At 41.1% G+C, this 20,353-nt stretch overlaps 1 protein-coding gene across 2 annotated transcripts in view; it reads left to right on the forward strand.

Annotated features, from left to right (window-relative positions):
* Window positions 1–20,353, forward strand: part of ascc3 (activating signal cointegrator 1 complex subunit 3) — a 192,508-nt gene that overhangs the window by 55,296 nt on the left and 116,859 nt on the right. The window lies entirely within an intron of this gene.

Consider the following 20,353-nt stretch of genomic DNA (forward strand, 5'->3'; position numbering starts at 1 on the left):
TCACATGATGAAATAATAAACAAAAAAGTACGTTTTACGCACATTCACACACAAACAAACACTCTTTTTAAGTAAAATTAAAAAACATTGAAGAAATACTATCTTACACCTAATAGTTTGCAATTTGAAGTTGGGGAAAACACTAGAGATGGGATGAAAATAATATATAAAGTAAGTAAATGGCATAGAATAAAATAAAGATATAAATATATATCATACAAAAATTCCAAGGAATGAAATGGCAATATTGCACAAAATGAAAGTTCAGTAAAGATCTATTAAAACAATAAACTCAATTAAAAAAAAACCCAATAAAAAGTCCTAAGAATCTAAAAGTAATAAAAATAATAAATTAATTCAGTTTAAAATTATGTTTTATATACAGTATATATACAGAGCACATGTTCTATAATTACGACCCTGACCACATGAATCCATCAGCATCAGCTTGCTTAAAGCACTTAGCTCCTCTTTTCCCTCTTTGCCTTGAAGCGTCACTTCATTATCAAACTATTATACAGTTCTCAAGTGCATGGACAATAATCACGGAGCCCAGGAGTGACTGCTCCGGCTCCAGGTAGATGAAAGAGAAAAGGAGAAGTGTGATAAGGAGAGAAGGACGTACTAGAGGCGGCTTATCGTCACCGTGTGGTTGCCTGGCAACCAGAAGTGACTCTGGCCCTGTGTCCAAAGTCACTCACTATTCCTTACTCCCGATCCACTATCAGGGGATTGGGTGTGTGTGTATATATATCGTATATATTGTATATGTATCAGCCTTTTTAGGTCTAGTGTCATAAAACAATAAATATATGTTATATTGGATTAATTATTCCATTATCCATCATTAAAATATGAAATGACGAATATACAAAGTTACCTGAGATGTGCTGTTGTTTCTACTTTAGCACGATGGCATTGAATCATTTATTAGTGTAAGATTAAAGCCAAAGTCTTAACATTTTATTAATAACTACCTAGCTACTTTAGTTTACTTTATTTATTTGATCATTTTACAATTGTGACTTTACAGATACAATTAATGTTGTATATTTTTGTATAAATGGTTAATATAGATATTGAAATGTATAAGGAACATCCATGGTCTGGACCTTGTGTGGTCAAAGTGAGACAGAGCATTCAAAAAGTTTCAGACCCCCCCACTTATTCCACTTATTCCAGTTATTGTTATGCTGCATGCTAAAATTTGATCTACACTCAGTCAGTTTATTTCCAAATGTATAAAGTAGAAACTGAAATATCACATTAACAAAAGTATTAAGATGCTTATTACTTGTTGAAGCACCTGTGTAACCTTCAGTCCTCTTGGGTTTGACACTACAAGCTTTGCACATCTGGATCTGTTCCTCTCAGACGTGGACGTGAATAAACAGCTGTTTTCAGGTTTGATTGAGTTGGAGTCAGTTTTCTGGCCGGTTCACTCTGGGACAATCAGAGTCGTCCCTCAGCTACTTTTGTTTGGTCTTTGGCTTTTACCTACTTTTTTTAGAGGGGTCAGTGAGTTACATACACTTCAACATATGGACTGGAGGAGCGTGGGATCCAACAAGCCACTTTCTAATTAGCAGAAAACCTCCTGTTCCCCCTGAGCCACAGCTGCCCAGAGGATCTCTCTGTCCATTGAGCTTTTCCTCACCCCTAACCTGTCTCCCTGTGTCCACACATACAGTATGTGTCTGATTACTGTGCTGCTGACCAACAAAAGGAGAAGAGACCACCGTCTCCACCTCCAGAGTCTCAAAAGTCAACTTGACATTTGTGTGAGTGGGAAGCAGGACTTACCGCTCATCACAGCCTCATTCTTGTTTGACTACTTGTGTGCACGTGGAGCAGATACGCTCCCATGTGAGGGAGGATTTCTGCTTGTGGATAATAATTCTGTGAGCTTGTATCATCATGTGCATGCGCCTGGTTTTGATGTGTGACAGTTTTGAGACTAATTAGACGCCCTAACCACCACAGATGGCCTCATGTGAGAGTCACTACCATGTCCAAGTATGTGGGCTCCTCTGCTTCTGGAGCAGTGGCCTCTTTAGGTCTTTATATCACATCATCAATCAGATTACGTTTATTTGTCTTTTCTAGGAGAATTGTTTTCATATAACGTACAGCCACGAGAAACTCACTCACAGGTCTCAAAAATATACATACGGAACAGTGTCAGAGCGTAAATGCAAAACAATGACACTGTCACTGAAACACATACAAACACCTTACAATCTTTGAACTGAATCATCTGCATTTATAAACCGATGAAGATGGAAACTCTTTGAGATGACTCTGTCAGCTTTACAAGGCAACAATTCTTGATTGTAAATCTTCTCAGAGCTCTTAGTGAGTTATGATTCACATAACCTGATGCTTTTTGAGAACAACAAACTCAAAATTGTTGTATTTTTCTTAGTTTTTTTTTTTTTTTTAATTTTGCAATTAACAAACATAAACATTTCCTCCACACTCAGCAGGCTATCGAAAAAAAGGGGGAAAACACACAGACAAACAAGAAAAGAACAAAAAAAACAAAACAAGAGACATTATACAGAAAAAATAAAGACCTAAAAAAATAAGTAAATAAAGTGAATATAATAAAACAAAATATTTATCGAGTAACCGTTGCTGTGCTCACCTACGTCAGACCACGCTAGACCGAATAGGCCTCTCTGGGGTTCAGTTCAGTTCAGTTAAGGTAAGTCAGCTTCTGTTGATGCAGTCACATCACATCCTATTTGATTGCAGCACTGTGAATATTTCAATCAATGCAGTCATTTGTGTGCTATCAGTTTGTTTGTCCAGAATTGTTCCTTGGACGAAGATGTGACTGTATCTTCGGATAGATTTATCCTCAAACAGAGGTCGTTCTGAGGCTTTACTCTTCTTCCAGACTTCCTTTTGTCCTCAGCATCTCGGAGCCGCCTCTGTGAAATGACTTGCCTCCTCCACTCAAAACACTCTTAACTCAGTCATCATCACAGGCCGCTCTGCTTTGTTTCAGTGGTGCTGTTCTCACTTTTCATTGTTCTGCTCCAGGCCTGTGATCTTGTTTGGCATTCACTGTGCAATACAAAACCCCCTTTTCACATTGAAGTTGCTCTCTCCTCCTCAGTATCACTGGTACTGTACATCTGTCTGCCCAACAGCATAAACTGTACTTGTCATGCTGTTATGTACATCATTGTTTTTAGTCTATAGCTACGCTTCTTTGCTTGGACTTTGCAGAGTTTGCAAAACACATCTTGAGCTTTCCCCAGTCTCACCTTGATGTTCTTCCGGCTCCTGTTTTCTTTGTGAATAGAGCTTTTCTTCAGAGTTCTTCAAAAAGGTCAAGGGGCTCAATGTGGTGCAACCTGTAATAGCAATAATGCGTTCAAAACAAAAGTATCTAACTATTTGTGCAATTTATAGGAAAACAAGGTCCCTTCACTTCAGACACTTTATATCACTGAGAACCTGTCAAAAATGTTAAAGGTGTGAAGGATATCAACTAAATTAAAATACCAATGGTCAATCCATCTTCACAAAAACACCAACATTTTTAATATTTGAATGAGAGCAATAATGTTCCCGAACATGCGCTTCAACTGTGAGCAGCAAAGTCTGGTAGCTCTGAGTTTTTACTCAACCTTTTTGCTTTATTTTTGTTGTGTTTTTGTAAGTTTTTGTCATATTTTGTCCACTATTGATGGATACTTCTGTGTGGAGAGAAGATTAACCTGGAGAGGAGCTTCTTTCACTGAAAGCAAGTCTGGAGGACGCCACCCTGTCAGTGTTCCAGCTGAGATGAAGAGGTGCTTTTGTGGTTGCTGTGCTGGTGGTGCAAAGGTTAAAGGCCTGGAAGTCCTTTCTGCTGTCAGTCATCATGGGATATGTCAACTCTAGTCTGCCTACCAAGAGTGATGAGCCGGAGATATTGCTGAAGACTCAGAAAGTAGACATTTTTCCAAATCATAACAATACTTGTGTCTTGCTGCTGAATTTCCATCTGAAGTTCTCCATGAAGGCCAAACATCCTGAGGCACTTTTAATGATATCTGGAGACTTCAGTCATGATTCCCTGATGGACTCCCTTGGGAATATGGTGGAGAGATGCACACTGAAGATGGTGGAGGCCATTCTGGAGGGCTCGGATCATCCCCTTCATGGCACCTTGATGGACCAAGAAAGCAGCAGTGGTGGACGGAAAAGAAGATCCTTTGTACCTTCAGCCATCAGGCTTTTTTATTCTTCTGCAAATAGTCGCTGAGCTGACAGACAAATGAATTTCCCTTTGGGGATTAAGAAAGTAATTGGTATTGGTATAAATATTATCCTGTATTTTAAGATCCTTACATTTCATGACTCGGGATGCAACAATCTGATATTGGGATCAGATATTGACTAAATAGCTGATCGGCCATTGGATAATGGAGCAGATCCATGACGCTGATCTATTCACTTCTATTTTAGTGACACGTATCACAAAGATAAAGGTGAATAGATTGACGTCGGAGATCAGCAGCACGTGAAGCATGCAGGTATACAGGTTATTAATTCAACTGTGGTATTGGATCAGTATTGGGTATTGGCCGATAGGCTAAGCCCAGGTATCGGTATCAGCATTGGGACCGAAAAAAGCTGGATCAGTGCATCCCTAATCATGACCCTTATGACTTGTATTACTTTCACATACTGGAAGTTGAACCTAGCACAGGGCTCACTAGGCTTCAGGTTGAGTGAAGGGAAGTTCCTGGCCTGAGATTTGATAAAATAGTAAGACCAACTCAAGCAACTTGCAGGTCTGCACATCATGTCCTGGCATTTTGAAGTAAATGTGTATGAACAACAGGACTTGTCTGCTGCCAGGAGACATTTCTGATGCCCCCGCATGTGTGTATGTGTATATATATATATATATATATATAGTCCCGTTATCCTCCATCTGAGTGAACAGCACAGGACTGTGGCTGTAATGGCCGGTGAGTGATGTTCCTTCTTAATGGAATTGCTGTAGCTCTCAGCCGGCTGTCAGCGGACACAATGACCCGTCAGTCCGGCTGACACCTTGACTGACAAACCCACACTCATACTGGTGCATTCACTCCCCTTAGGCTCCAGCAGGCTTTACCCAGCCCACCACTGGGGCTGTATTAGAGGGCAGCAGGCTGGAAAAGCAGGCTCTTCCTTCTGCCGTGGCCCCTAGGGAAGAACTACGGCTGCAGGATGAAGAATACTCCAGCAGAGTCCACACACATTGCCTTCTTTGATGGGCTCTGGTCCCAACCGGTCTGCACAACTAGACTCTGTAATCCATCATTACTGCATCAGTGGTGAAGAAGCAGCAGAGCAAAAAGTCACTGCCTCTCTGAACTTGGCCTTTTTGTTTATGAAGGCTCTCAAGTATGATATCCATAAACCTCAGAAGCAGTTTTTCACACTTCAGCAAACTAGTTACTAGTATCTGCTCATCTCCCTTAACCTTCCTGTCACTCACGCTAATGGACATAATGATAAACAAGATTCAGCTTTGGTAAATGTGTGAGTGTGTAAGTGAGTGTGGACGAATGGGTGTGCATGTGTCTCATGCCATGACAAATTGATAAAAGGGATGGTTTAATCATATCTACGCTGTTGCTCTTGTTGTTTTCACAGTGTATTAGACTGGCTCAGTGTGTGTGTGCGTGTGTGTTTGCATTGTGGGTGTTGAGGTCTGTTCAATGCCTGTCAATTTCAATCCTCATCAGTGAGGTCTTTGAGGATTTGACCGTTAATCCCTCCATTAGGCACAGGGACGGGTCCACAGGGACAAAAGAGTCAAGTAGCATTATATATAAATGAATAGGAGTTTTAATGTCCATGGAATCCTTAGTTTTTAGTCAATCAGGTGAGAATCCCTCTCTAAGAAAATGTGATGTGAATTTCAGCTTTTAGGAGAACGGTTAAGACAGACTTAGAGCCCGTCCACACGAATACGGGTTTAATGAATCCGTTTTTTATCGTTTCGGCATTTTGTCCAGATGGAAACAAACAACATTTTTGGGGGGTGAAAATGGTATTCTCGCTTTAACCTTTAACCTGAGCCACACCACTAGACATAACGTTGAGGGACTTTCAGGTCTTTCTTGCCTTTCTTGATGCCGTCTTAATAGAAAACTTTTTCAAAATGACCAAAAGGTAAGATTGTTTTGAGCAAAGCTCCGTTTCCATGTGGACAAGGCCTTAAGCAACTTGACGAAAATGTCTGGAAACAGGTTTTGAGTTTCTTTTGGTGTGTGAGATGTAGAAATGTCTGTTTGAAGGTTTAGTCATCCAGGGCTTTGGGAACACTAATTGTCACACCAAACCAGCCAGGGGCCTCATTTACCAAAGTGTGCATAGAGTTGTACAAACTGAGACGAGAAAGAAAATCCACATTCATTTTTACAATGCATCCAGGAAATGTTAATGTGAAACTTCAGCAGGTTGTGAAAACATTCAAATGGATATCCTCTTAAGTCATAATGCTTATAGCACTAAATTATAGCCAACATTATCCCTTTATTTGCAGATAGAGGCATGTTAGTATTGTTTTGGTGCGTGTCGGTACTATTACATTTCCTTTAGTATCTTTCTAGGATCAATGGACTCTTTGATACTTTCTGTACATTTCAAGAAGGCTATGTATTTTGTATTTTCTTACATTATTACCACTGATACCATAAAGTAGTGGTGGTAAATTACTACTTTTGCACTGGTCAAAAAACCCACTAAAACCTGCTGACAGTGGACAGATTTACCAGATGTTTTTTCCTTGTGCATGGAAGCTCATTGTCTGTGTTGTGTCTTCTGTACAGTAAGTGTATGTGATGATGTAATTTCTTGCAGTTGTTTGAAAGACAAATTCGACCGGCAGTGGAAAAGGGATTAATCATCTTTTATTAGCAGGATTATTCCCGTTTAATTCCCTGTTAGTTTTAGTGGAAAAACTGTATTAGACCCAGTTGCAAATGCTTTAATCAGTGACCAGTTGAGTGCATTCAAGGATTTTTGTCCGTCCCCTCCACGTCTTCCTGGATGAAAGGCACGGATCAGTTTCTGTTTGCAGAAAATATTTTTGGAATTGGATTTGTTGGTTCAAGCAGAGACTGTACCTGTTCTGCAGTGCTGGTTATATTAAAGCTGTTGATTAAAGTTTCAATAGTTAATGGACATGTGAATATGACTAATAATCATCAGACAGCTAAAGGAAAAGTTGAAAAATCAAAGAAGTCTCTGAGATAAATAGTTTTCAGCACCAGTTCTTCTGTTTGTGCTTCACTTTGTTTTCCATTAAGAGGGGTGATTTAGGATGTGCTAAGGAGATGCATATGACTCCAGGGAGCTCATTTCCTGAAGAGAGGGAAGAAAAATACGAGGATGTTTGAGTCTGCCGTGCATGAATCAGCTTTCTTTTTTTTTAATGCTGTTTATCAGCCATTCAGCCATTACTGAATTTCTGTCCTAACTTCTCCTGCAAAGGCTTAAACCCACACAAATTCTCTGAAGCTCCGTCCCTGTCTTCTCTGACTTTCTACGAGGGTTATCTCTCTCTCTCTCTTTTTTCCCCTCTCAGAGTTTCTCTTTAGCTTACTTGATGTTTTCCCTTAATCTTTCAAAGTCCCTGTGTAACTGATATAGATTGATATGCAACCTCTTCTGCTGAGCAATGTGAATTAGCCTCAGTCAAGCAGCGGCTCTATTCATTAGCTTAAGCCTGGGCAACTCTGGAACAAAGTGCCTCACTACTCTAAAGTGCCGGCACACAATGCCTAATAAGTCTTTATGTGCTATTAGGAAGGCTTTGAAAGGCAGGCTGAAAAGTCTGACTCCCCCCTCCCACCCAGTGTACAGTGCCGATTGTCATTTATTGAAAGCTGTAATAGGAAACAGGGCTGTGCAAGCCTCCATGTGCCTTTAATAGCTCTGTGAAACATTAAAAATGGGAAATTTATTAGAATGCTTTTTAACTAATGAATCAGGGGCGAGGAGCCCCATCCTTGCCACTGTGGTAAAAGCCTCCCTAATTTATCTGAATATGTTACTGGGCGTGTTGTGAATGAGAGCAAATGCCACTCTTTAGTAGTACTGATAGACCACACTTGTGCAGAGAAGTACACTAGTACCACACTGGCGATGTGCCTCATAATCCTAACAGCGGAATGGACGCTAACTCAAATATAGACAGAAGCCTTGAAAGCACCCACAACTGCACTTCCCATGAACCAGTAATTGATAGGAATCCAGTCAAGCTGCTAAGACATTGCGAGAAATGACAGTTCTCACAGGGAAGGAGTCTGTAGAGGGAACGGATTAGGGAACACAGAAAGCTTTGCTCTTTGGCTGCTACAGGAAAGCTGAAGTGGGTGTGGGTGGTTTGAAAGGCATAAGTAATGAATGACTCTTCCCTCCAATTTGTACTGTATATCTTTCAGCCGCTTGACACTTAAAACTTTCTCATTGCATGATTTTTTTTCTACTTTGTGCTGTTTATCCCTCAGCCAGGTGTCAAATACTGGAAATTGTGGAATAGTGAATAAAATCCAGTATTCAAGTAATGGCAGTAACTAACAGCCATCAGCATGAATAAATAAAGAAGAGGGAGGGCGAGATAACCTGTACCATGCAGCTCTCTGGGTAAAATTCAGCGTAATAAGAAACATTTTTTCTGCACGTTGTTTTGTTATACTGAATTCTTTTCTAACTAATTACTATCACTTGTTTTTACTTTGCAATTCAGTGTCAGTAAGTCAGTATTTCTGATATTATAAATTAGGAATTGAGCAGTTTCGCCCCTTTAAAATGTTGGGGAGTTTTTAATATGAAACATCTGTGCAGGTGATATTGAGTTTAAGTGTCTGAAACTAGAATCACTGCCTCTTCCACATAGTAGTTTTTCTTTCATATAAAGTCATACTGGAATCAACCTAAGGCCACCAAAATCTGATCTAATCTAATCAGTTTGTCTTTCAGTGTAAATTAATTTGTACCATGTTTGAAGGAATTCCTTTCAGTTCTTGAGATATTGTCATTAAGTTTCAATCAAGACCACCACTGAGATCTTGAGAACGGGAGTATATAATGTGTGCATATATGTAGTATGGATGACCTCTAAATAAAATGCCTCCGGCTCTGACTGTCACAGGCATGGAGGCATCAAAATAGGAGAGTAGAAGTAGCTGCCAGTGACTTGAGTGAAAAAATTCTTTGTTGCAAAGAGAAACTCGGATCAGGAGAGTGGTGCTGTCCTTCTCAGAAACAGCCTTAGTATATTAAAAGGCTGATCCATGGACTTGTGTAGTTTGCTCCAGCTCCAGACAGTATTTCCCCAATGTCGTTCCCACGGTTTCCTCAGCTTCTTGTTCTTTGCTAACAGCAGAGGAACCTGTTGCTGTACCCTGATTATTTACTTTCATGACTGACGGGTTATGTGCTCAGAGATGTGGAACTGTTTTTGGTAAGGTAGGTGGTCCTCTAGGTGCTGGACCTTCACTGTGGTCCACAGGGTTTCCCCCAGAAAACTTGTTAAGCCCGGTGGTAGGGTGGCACCGGCGGCCCATCCGCAGCCCATCGCCGGGCCACCGGTGCCCACTGGTGCCCAAGCGTGTTTTTTTGTGACAGGGGCCTGACCCTGACCATTGACTGATGGCAGGGCCCTGTAGGTAACAGATTCATTAATGGAGCAGTAGCATTTATAAGGTGTGATTTCATAAGGCCTTATGATCAATGTTAAAAGTTGACTGGAAATTTGAAAATATTATCATAAACATCTGTTATTATAAGACATTTATGTAACATATTAAACACCAGCTATAGCAGAGTCTTACAGAAAGGCACTCTTGAAATGCTGTTCAATAACCACAAAAATAAATAAATAATAATTATTATAATTATAAAATAATATTTAAATAAATAGCATCAACTGTTTGCATTAAAAACTAAAAAGAACAACTGCCTGGTGTCTCCTTTAGCTTTATTTCTCAGATTTTATTTTTTTTATTCTCCGAGATTTTTTACATCTGGAGCATAGACTGTAAAAGATTTGGAGTCACGTAATGACGTACCACGCTCTTTTTCCAGTCAGTCGTCATGGAAACGTGACAGTCGCGGATTTACTGTTTGGACCAGAGAAAACAAACGTGTGTGATCGCGAGCTTTACAAGCTGAAAAATGAAACAATGGATCATTTTCACATCAGGTCAAAGCCCCGCGGCTCACAGGAGTCCGGAGCTCTGACGCTGCAGGGGACGACGTGCTAACAGCTGACGGCTAACAGCTAACAGCTGCCAGCTAACAGCTAACAGCTGCAGCAGCTGACTGCCTCTGGAGCTGCGGCTCCGCTCACGTTAACGTGGACTCGGTGTGTTCCTCTCGGTCAGCTGGTGAAGCAGCGGGCTGATCATAGATGCGGTCTGAGGAGCATGATGTCCGATGTGCCCCGTTATGTGCGACGAAGTTGTGACGTTGTCAGGTGATGAAAAAGACACCTGATCACGTGTTTATGGAGTATAAAAACTGATTAAAAAAAATTAATAAACGATGCTTAGCCTGGCGGGGGGGGCAAGTAAGGCCTGGCGGCCCGCCAGGCTTATAATACACTGGGGGAAACCCTGGGTCCAGCCAGGACACATATGTGTTCATACCAGAACTTAGAGCTTACTGTCTTCATATCAGATCACCTGAGATGGACGTTAATACCAGGTCTGAACCAGGTGGAGGTAACAATAGTGGAACTGATTTATATTAAAAGGCTGATCCATGGATTCTGGAAGTTTGCTCCAACTCGTAGAGATTTGTCAAGCCAGACAATATTTCCCCAATGTCATTCCCACTATCACCTCAGCTTCTTGTTCTTTGCTGAGTTATTTGCTTCAATGACTGACGTGTTATGTGTCTTGAGATGTTGAACTGTTTTTGGTAAGGTATGCAGTCCTTCAGATGATGTCTGTAGAGTGGTCCAGGACATACTTGTGTTCACACTTGATTGAACTTAGAGCTTGCTGTCTTGTGATTGGATCACCTGAGCTGTATGTTAATACCAGGTCTGAACAAGGCCTCAGTGATAACAGTGGAACTGACTTATATTAAAAGGCTGATCCATGGATTCTTGTAGTTTGCTCCAACTCGTAGAGGTTTGTCAAGCCAGACAATATTTCCCCAATGTGGTTCCCACTGTTATCTCAGCTTCCTGTTCTTACGGTTAGGGTTATGGTTAGTATACTTGTGTTCACAGCTGAACTTAGATCTCACTGCCTTGTGATGGGATCACCTGAGTTGGATGTTAGGAACAGGTCTGAACGAGGTCTCAGTAATAACAGGGCAGCTGATTGGATGTTTTTTTTGTTTGTTTTATTTCTGTTCTCTGACAACTCTAGAGACTTTAATCTTCCAGGAAATCAGTTTGGTCTGAACAACAACCAAACCTCCTTACAATCTTTTCATGCTTTTATAAGATGTATTATGTACTTATTTGCACATGATTGGCTGATTAGGTATTTGATGAAAGTCATGTCCTACTCAGCCCTCTGCTGTTTCAAGTATCTCTTGTAGTAATGCTGTTTTCATTTTCGACTGTGCCGTACTTTCAACCTGCTTCCCTTGTGTCAGTGACACTCAGGACTTCCTGCAGATGTTTGACATTTCGGTGGATTATTCTCTTTGAGCTGCTGAGAGTGATGTGAAACAGGAAGTGATGAGATAAACTGATATACACTTGTTTCTATTGATAAAGGCTACTGTTGGAGAATTGATAGTATGAGTGGATGGATTTAAGCAGTTGACATCTTTTGTTGGTTGCAGGTTGGTGCATTTAAAGGATGAAGGGACGAAATGTGATGATGATGCATTCAATGGTGTCAAATGAAGGACTCCTGTTTAGTGCTTTCAGTCTCATGCAGAGGTATCAGGTGTTTGTGTCGTTCAAGTACGTTCTGCCATCGCCACCCTCACTCATCATCCTTTCATTCTCCCTGGCTGTTGACAGCTTTACCCTCTCCTTTCCTGTGCAGGAAGCAGCCAGTGTATAAGCACAGGCCTGCGAAGATGAGGCAGAAGTGAACAGCCCTCCATCCATAATTAATCCACCTTGATTGCATTTCCTAATCCAATTTGATGTGGCTCCTCCACAGCACACACATGTGGCTCTGTGTGTTTGCTTAGACTCGTTAAATAGAAGTTGGGAGTCTTGAAGGCGTCTGTGAAGGATTGAAAGGGTTCAGATTTCTACAGTCTGGTCTGATGGAGTGGTGATGTGGTCAAATGGTACGACAATACCTCAATCACCTTTAATCAGTCAGCCACTGTTCAGTCTGTGATTAAAGTAGATGTATATTTGGTGCCTGATATTCTGTTTCAGTATATTAGTAAGGTTTATGCAATCTGAATTAAAGTTGCCACATTGATCAGCTGAAGGAACTGTTGTTAATATAGGTGTTACTTACCTTGACTTATCTTAACCTTGAATGCCCTCGGGAAGTCGGATGAATCCCACCAGCCCCAACATAAGAATTCAAGATGGCTGCCACTTGCGTCAACAGTAGTGAACACTGCAATTTATTTCATTTCTCTTGTAATTGTTTTACATTAAAGTCCGCCTTGTACATTGCACAGCTAACAGCTAGCCTGTATGTTTTAGTGCATGTTACATGTTCTTGTTGTAAGTTTTACCGATTTTTAAAGACCTAATACATTGTTAGCATTGAAATCTAAGTATAAAGTAATTATATTTTCGTTTTGTTAATCGTCTAGTTTTATATTAGTCATACATTTCAATTTTCAACTGGAAAGAGCTCAACTCGGAGGTGAGGCCATTCAGTGCTCCGACTACCAACGTAAATGAAATGCACCATTAATGGCAGTCCAGGTTGATTTGGCCGAACCTGTAGTTTATGGTGGTAACAGGAAATCTGGTTTAATACTAGATGTAATTTAATTCTACAAAACACAACCCCCGATCCACTGTCTTCTTTTGTAGACACATGTTTGATGAACTATAGCAGCAAATTCCCAGCCCACTGACACACACACGCTGCATTTCCTTGGGACTTTTTCATAATAAAGTCATGCATTTTGTTCATTTTGCATTGACAGCAACATTTTCTACTCGAAACGTTGCCACGCAATATTTTATTTATGTTACATACCTAATTTATGAGCACCTGTGTGATTTGATCTCAGCGTATTCTGCATTTTGCTGCCATTTACAGTCATGTTTCTCTCCTCGCCTCCGCTTTCTGTTTCGCCATGTGATGTGTGTGTCTCAGCCCCCACCCAACATACACACACCTACACAACTGGAGCAGAGGCAGGTTGACGGGTCGTTACATCAGGTGCAATAAAAGCTTTTCAACAAGCTCTACAAACGCCTCTAAAACCAAAGATGGACAGACGTCGATCCCGCACCTTTAAGCTCAAATACTGGCATTTTTTAACATCCCCAGGAAGCGTTCTTGTCGTCGACGTCGGTGACAACAGCCTAGGATTGGCTCTGGGATATACTGTGTGTGGTGGTGTGTTTGTTATTCTGTTTGTGGGGGTGTGTTTGGCCAGGTCATCTAGTACTCTGCATGCAGGCTTGGAGCCGGCTGATAAGCTGTTTGCAAAAACTGGCAATTAAAAGTTGATCAGGCTGTCAATTCAAATGGAATGAAATGGAACCAGAAAGTAATTAAAAGGATGGCATGAAAATGACAACAATTATATCTCTTAGCTTCCCATTACCGATGCACAGAGGAATTTAATTAGTTTAGAAGCTTGTATAGTGACTCATACAGTAAACACACAATAACACAAAGTAGCAGCCACCACAAAAAAAAGGTGGCTTCCTATGTGTATATGCAAACAGACCGGCTATCTCTGTTTCTCCATAAACCTGCAAACAGGGAGGCTGATGGATATGAACAACGCTGGTGTTTAGTTATTGCTGTTGAATCATTAGTGCAATCTATGTGGGTCCAATTAGGGTGTTTTAAGTGGCTGGTGGATAAGCGGGATATTCCCAGTCCTCCCAGTTCGCCCATATGGCCGTAGGCTGTGTATCTGCTGTGTTAATGAGCCTGTCAGTTTCCATCCCACTCAGGGTTGGTCCAAGATGGGCTGATGGGCACCTTCTTATGCACACAGTATGCACTGCAGAGACACAACTGCTTATACTTAACAGAAGCGCACACACAGATGAGTAAGTCAGTGCATTTTTCTTCATACACAAACTTTCCCCCCTTCATAGAAACAGCCAGTCAGTGCTCAGTGTCTCATAGCATCTTCATAGTGTAGAAAATGCTGCGTATCGGAGCGAGGTCCTGCTGCAGCCACCTGGGTTTTACAGATTGATTCTGCCTCAGGCTCAAACAGCTGCTCTCATTAGGAACTTTATTTAACCCCGCTCCTGAAAGGTTGGCCACAGATGTATATGCTCCTGTATTAGCCAGCTGGGCTCTGCAGAGCTTTCACTCCATGTTTTTAAATGCCAGGAACTTACTCTTAACAGGGGGCAGCATTCAACAGCAGTGATGGGCACTGAAGCTGTCAGTATGAAGAGGACTCTGGTAAAGACATGAGAGGGTTTATTAGTTAAACTGTAGAGTAATTTATCAACAACATGCTTTTGCTGTGATTACCACTGTCAATCATCTCAAAGGTTTGACAGGTCCAAACAAGACAAGACGCAATATAGAAAACAAGTATCACAAAAGCCTTGCGGGTCCAGTGTGTAAAATGGGGGGCAAGGCAAGGCAAGGCAAGGCATCTTTATTTATATAGCGCATTTCATACCAAGGCAACTCAATGTGCTTTACATAAAGACAAAACATAAAAAAAAGAAGCATAAGACAGAATAAAAACAAACAAAACACTAAAAACAGAGTTAAAGGCAAGAGCAAATAAAAGTAAAAGAAAAAAAAATAGATTAAGTTTTAAGTTCTCAGCTATAAGCACGTGAAAAAAACTAGCATCCAGATTCTAGATTGCAGCGCTCACCCCTCCCGACGGCAAAGTGACAGTGGCCTCCGAGGACAAAAAAACGTTTAAACTTTTACCACGACTGGGAAGAATGGGAGTATTTCAGGAGCAATGAGGTGAAGATCTAAACCATGTTACCATGCTTCTTTCTTTCCGCCTTCGTCTTCATTGGTTTATTTATCAATGCGAAACTCTTGAAACATGCTCTCTCTCTGACTGGCTGGATTTTCCATTCGGGCTGCCGTACAAACATGGCGGCGCAAGATGGCGACACTCTCTAGAGCAAGACCCTAGAAAGAATAATTATAAGGCTACGAAAACCAAACACATTTTATTTTATAGCGATTATACACTCAGACAATTATATTCATGGGTAATATATTAAGATTGTGCCAATCAAGATATCCCGTGATTTTTGTTTTAGAGGTATAAATCTGAGTAAGTATGGTTTATTTTCACCTCATAATTTCTTTCCCCATTACAATCTTTATCCCAGAAGAACTCGCCCATCCACAGTTTCTGGCCTTAAAGCTGCCCTGTGGCTGTACACAGCGTTGCCACCAGTGCTCTGAGGCTGAGCTGGAATACACAGGTTCAGCTTTGCCAGCAGCTCCGCTCAGGGGTATGTTGTTGTTCAGTTGATCTTCCACCGTGCCGGGAGGCCGGTCTCGCTGTCTGCCTAAGAGAGTTAACAGGTGGTTGCTCAGTTAAGCTTCGACAACCTGCTCATGTGAAGTAAGAACAGTTAGGACCTGCTGGAAAAAGCTGCACAGTGTCATGCCTTTATGTAACCAGTCAACAGGGATGGCGTGTTCATGAGGTTCATCCAGATGAAAGACGATGGTCTTCAGCTCCGATACGAGTCGTCAGCTTCTGGCTTCAGGACCACCTCATGGAGGAGCTGCAGCGAAGACACACTCACATGTATTTCATCAGTGAGGTGGATGTAGAGACCTCAGTGTCCTGCCATGAGGGGGAACAAGTGTCTTGTTTTTTAATCAGCTGATAAAACCTTTGCAATGGCCTTCTCCTGCCCCAGCACTTGTGCTATCACTGGGCTCCTTCCCCCCCGTGTCGGGTGATCTGTGGGTCATTTGAGCTCCTCTTGAGTGGCTGCTTGCTCTCTTTGGATTCTGAGCACTCTCACACTTCCCTCTTAAGATGAAGAGGATAAAGAGAATATAGACACGAGTTGTAGAACTTAACCAGGTAGAGATGATGCACCTTTTTATTTCTAATAAATAATAATACCCTTTCCCACTGGCAAAAAAAACCTGTTAAAACCCGCTAATCGGCTTTTGGTGGCAGTGGGAAAGGCGCGTCGACCCATGTCAAATGACTCGGCAAGCGACGCGGGTTAAAATCTCCTTCCATCGGCTCAGCTCTGATCGGCTTGCAGTGGGAACGCCAGACCCGGGTCAACCCACTAATTTACTCGATGACATTGAGTGTTACAGTCGCGTCTCATATCACGTACCAAAACAAAGCTCTGCTCGCATTCGAGACTGGGATTTGATCAACATGTCAACACTGACCTCCACCTGACTCGCTTCTATGTTGCTCTCCATTGTTTACTTCCCTGACTTCTGTCGCACTTATGATATCATCAACGCGATCCCAGCATGATGACGTCACCAGACGCGCAGCGGTGGAAGCGGAGGCCACGCAGCTTGCCAGCGGGGGGTCAGACCCGGGAAAGGAGCCAAATGTCGATTGTTAGCGGGTCGACCCGTGTTTAAAAAACCCGCGTTGACCTGCTAATTTTAGTGGGAAAGCGGCTTTAGACCAAAAACCTGATGTTTGCAGGTCTCAGCAGGTTTTTCTGACCAGTGGAAGAGGGGATCAAGTTATCTTGAAATGTTCTGAACTTAATCACACATTTGAATGCCGGAAGTTCAACACGACTTTTATCTTGATTTACTATTTAAAGATTTGATCCATGTTTAAATGGACTTGGTCTCTGACTTTGTCTTTCACTCTGTGAATATGAAACCCTGAGTCTGTTTTTCTGAGACTGTCATTCGGTCGCTGCAGCATTTGTACATCATTTGTACTGTGCTGTCAAACCCTTGAGGCCTTTAACAGATCTGATTGTCATCCTTGACTTGACTATTGTATTTTGGCAGAGAGAGAAAGAGAGAACAAGGACCAATGTACCTTTTGGCTCTGGATTTGCTTTCATTGAATTTCCTGCATAATCAAGTGCTTCTAAACTACCTTTGAATCTCGCCTGGTGATGCCCATTTGACTTTCTGCCTTCTCGTTGTATGACTTCAAGTGATAATGATGAGGTCCAGTCACTGTGGATCAGCTCTGCAATGTGATATTAACCTGATGGTTAAGCAGCATTACATCTCTTATATCATAATAATGTAGTTGTTCCAGTTTGGTGTGATTTAGAGAGTCTTTCTGCCAACCGCCTCCATCGCTCTGCGCATACAATCAAAATAGGAACACAGGAACACTGTATCCAATAATCTCACTTCTTCACACTGTCCAAAGACATGTGCACTATATAAAAGCCCATAGGTGTGAATGTAAGGGTGGGAGGAAGGTACAGATGAATGTATGTGGGAAAGCATCATCACTGGTGTCAGTGGTATAACTCTACTCTGATACTTACCTGGATTTGTCTTTCATTTATTTTTTTTCCTGATTTACACCAGTTTAATATTCTAAATAGATGCTGATGAATTCCCTATTATTATTATTTATTTATTTTTTAAATAAAAAACTGAAAAATAATGAGCCCCACTTACTTCCATCACACAGGAAGAGCACCTTGGGGCCATTGAGAAACTGGACAGAATTAGCACAGTTTTACCCCGAGGTTCCATTTCCTGCTGAAATTCTTGATCATCAAGGTTTCGACAAAGCGGCAGGGTTTGTCCCTATATGTTAACAGCTGCATAATGCCCATTGTAGTACAGTAACTACCTCCCCACAACACTGACATCACACCCCGGAGACAAGTTTTGGCAGGCACAGCTGGATCTCCAATTGGAAGATGCGTGTGCATACATTAACATAACAATAACGACAGAGAGGTTTTTAAGGAGAGAATAAAAAAGCACTGAAGATTTCCAAAGATCATTAAATGATGGTAAGTTTCTGTTTACAACATGTATGCTTTACCTCAAGGTGAATACTGGGGCAAGAATACATTTGCATGAATTAGCATGTTTAAGTAGTGTGGGGACACTGGCTTTTCGTTACAAACAGACAAAGTCGATAAATCAAAATGAGAGCCAGCCGCTCAAGTGATTGTTGTGGCTCTCTGGTCACCGCAGAGACACAGGAATGAGTGTGCAGAAGCCTCGCAAAATAGGATGTAGCTCAGTGGTCCATAATTCAGGAATGAATATGTATAAGTAGGAGCTCAGTGGACTTGGCCTAAGGAGAAATAATTTGGTAGACAGGAGGAGGCTGGAATCACCATCGCTCTGTGTTCAGAGAGGGTAGAAGAAGCCCTGCAGTCATTAGGAGGAGAATGTGCTTTAGTAACAGCCATTCTCTACTTTCACTTGATTAGTCATGAAAGGGGTGGAGTTAATGACAGCAATGTGTGTGTGGCGTTATGAGATTTAAAGGCACATTAGTTAGTTAGTTTTTTTTCTCTCGAAAAAACTGTGTTATTGGCTTTTACACTTGCAAGTCAGAATTGAGAGACACCAAAATAAATACTCCAGTTAGGAGCCTTCAATAACTTGATGAGGTGGCATTCATTCACAAAGAAACTCAGGGCTGTTTCCCACTGTTTAAAATGTAAGGAGGGACCTGTCAAAGTGAAGGACGCCACTTAAATCCACATTCACTGTTAATAATGAAGGGCAGGTCGTCATTATATCTGCTGTGAGTCCTCTCATCTGCATATAAACTGTATTATAACAGATTTCCTCATAGTCTGTTCTGTTGATATGAACCTTAAATTTTCTTTCTTTCTTTTAAACTTTTTATTACTTATATATTATATTTCAAACAGTGTTGCTAATAAAGGTTTTACTTACACTTACATGGATTTCTTACGGTGCGTTAGTTGTGCTTGGAAGTCTGAATTTCCATGCTCCAAGTTGGAATTTTAATCTTGAAGTTGGATATCTGACTGGGAAAGTCAGACAACTAGGACCTGACCACCTACAGTGTTGTTATCAAAATAGTGTAGGTATCAATGGCTAGCAGCGGCTAACGGCTAATGGTTGTTTTTTTTGTGCATGTTACATGTTTTTGTACGGCTGTTTAAAAACGTTATAAATTATTTCCATCGAAATCCTAATATTTAAAAGTATGAAATCAATATATCTTTGTTTCGTTATCATCCATTTTTGCACCTTCCTTGTTTGTTTTTCAACTGGAAAACTTTTTTTTTTGCTTGGTTTGGTTGGTAGGTTCGAGTTCAGCTCCTAACAAAAGTAACAGTGGATCCGAGTGGCCAATCAATATTTGAAGTGCTGTCGATTTCTTCACGAATCTTTGAGTTACCAGACGGGCCTAAAATGTGTGTTTGATCTCCTACTTTTCCAAGTTTTCTCCAGTTTGATGCCACAAAACCTCCTTCACATTTGAAGAAAGGTACATTTCTAATGGTCTCCAATTAAATGATCTATAACTCTCATTATTGATAATGACATATGATCTTCATATATTATCGTCTGTTATAATTTTCCATTTCCTTGATGTTCAGGGTGTCTTTTTTGAACCTTATATAACCTTATATTTGTGAGCCACAGTTTGAGTTGGAGGTATTTTCTGCAGCACTAATAAAACACTCTTGCAGCCTGTTTGGGAAAGTGCAGCCTTTTCTTGTTAATGTCAACATTTTTATTCCCCCCCTCCTTTTTTTATTCCTTTCCAATTCACGTAGAGTACATGCCATCCTCCATCACATACTGTATGCCCAGGTTCTCCAGGTTCATATTTTATTAATACAGGTCCCACACATCAGAGGGGAATATATATAATGTATACACTATATTGACATAAGGAAAAACCATCAAGAAACACTTTTTTTTGCCTAGAATTGAAAGACAGCAAAACATCTGCATCTGCATCTGCATGTGAGTTCCTGTTTCAAATTTAATATCCCAAAAACCATCATGGACTCTGAAAAACCCTCTGCAAGCATCTCAATAGCTTGAACATAATGTCGATGGAACAACTTCAGCGTGTTTTTCTCCAAAGAGAGGAATACAAAGACGACAGTTCACAGATGCTTCCCATCCAGTCTGAGAGGATCTGTCATGTAGAGTGGGATAAACTGCCCAAATCCAGATGTGCTACAGAAGCTGTAGAGAGTCTCACCCCCCAAACAAGCTCAAAGCTGCAGTTGCTGCCAAAGCTTAGGTGTCGAATTCCAGTTTTTTTTTTTTATTCAGATTTTTAATAGTTTTAT

The sequence above is a fragment of the Trachurus japonicus genome, chromosome 16, assembly GCF_045865225.1.
Source record: "Trachurus japonicus isolate A0001 chromosome 16, Traja_1.0".
NCBI lineage: Eukaryota > Metazoa > Chordata > Actinopteri > Carangiformes > Carangidae > Trachurus > Trachurus japonicus.